Source organism: Cucurbita maxima, unplaced genomic scaffold (assembly GCF_002738345.1).
Source record: "Cucurbita maxima cultivar Rimu unplaced genomic scaffold, Cmax_1.0 Cma_Scf00135, whole genome shotgun sequence".
In the NCBI taxonomy this organism is placed as follows: Eukaryota; Viridiplantae; Streptophyta; class Magnoliopsida; order Cucurbitales; family Cucurbitaceae; genus Cucurbita; species Cucurbita maxima.
The window spans coordinates 21,112-22,325 of NW_019272151.1; the positions used below are offsets into that span (position 1 = coordinate 21,112).

Here is a 1,214-nt window from a genome sequence, read left to right on the forward strand (position 1 = left end):
GACGAGATGCATAGGACTTTGTGACGTAAGAATTGTGAGGATATAACTTAGATGGTAGAGCGCTTGCTTTGCATGCAAGAGGTATGGGGATCGATACCCTTTATCTTTAGATTTATTATTAAGGGGATATCTTGCATCTCCAAAAGAAACTATTTTTTATTAATATTTTATTTCTATTCGCTCATTTAGCATGCGAGAGGTAAGCGCTCTCGCATGCTAAACTATTTGTTATTAATATTTTGATATTTTTTTTATTTTCACTATTATTGATGATGGGACATTAATCGGGTTTTATGATGTAAGAATCATGGGGATGTAGCTCAGATGGTAGAGCGCTCGCTTCGCATGTGAGAGGTACGGGGATCGATACCCCGCATCTCCAAAAATTAGACTATTTATTATTAAATATATTGTTTCTTTTCAATTTTTCCTTATTCATGACCTGTTGTGTAGCAATATTTCTTCATTTTCACTATTATTGATGACGAAAAATTTAGGGTTTTGTGGTGCAAAAATTGTGGGGATGCAGCTCAGATGGTAGAGGGCTTGCTTAGCATGCGAGAGGTACGGGGATCGATACCCCGCATCTCCAAAAGAAAGAAATGATTTTTTTAAGTATGAGTTAATTTAACATGTTATGTATAAGGTGGGTACGAGAGAAAAAGAAAAGATACTTATATAAGGAGGACTTACTTCTTCACAATTGCAATATCTGACCAAGAGGTACGGGGATCGATATCCCGCATCTCCAAAAGAGAGAAATGATTTTTTTAAGTATGAGTTAATTTAACATGTTATGTATAAGGTGGGTAGGAGAGAAAAGACCAACACGTTTCAGATTAGTGAAACTAAGTTATTCTCATGCTTTCTTTACACCTATTTAAAGTAGTTTGAAAACTAGCACGTCAAATATTATAATTGACTAACTACAACTTCAATTTTGTCCGTTAAGGATGGATGGTTTTGACCAAAGAGAAATAAAATCCTACATTTAGTACATAGTTGCAAAGATGGACATGAGAATGAGTTATTCTCATATTGAAAGAGATTTAACTGTAAGTTATATCTCATATCCTCTCTTTACCAATTATTTAGTTTTATTTAGTATGTTTCATAAAGATATGTCTATCAATAGCAAAAATAAATAAATTAATTAATAAATAGAATAGATTAAATTACCCAAAAGTAATGGCTAACATAATTTAAAAAAAAAA

General features: G+C 32.5%; 1 non-coding gene across 1 annotated transcript; it reads left to right on the forward strand.

Moving 5' to 3' along the window:
• The first annotated feature begins 309 nt into the window (after positions 1-309).
• On the forward strand, positions 310-382 carry TRNAA-CGC. Its single transcript has one exon. It is a non-coding gene; the product is annotated as a tRNA-Ala (tRNA).
• The last annotated feature ends 832 nt before the right edge of the window (positions 383-1,214 follow it).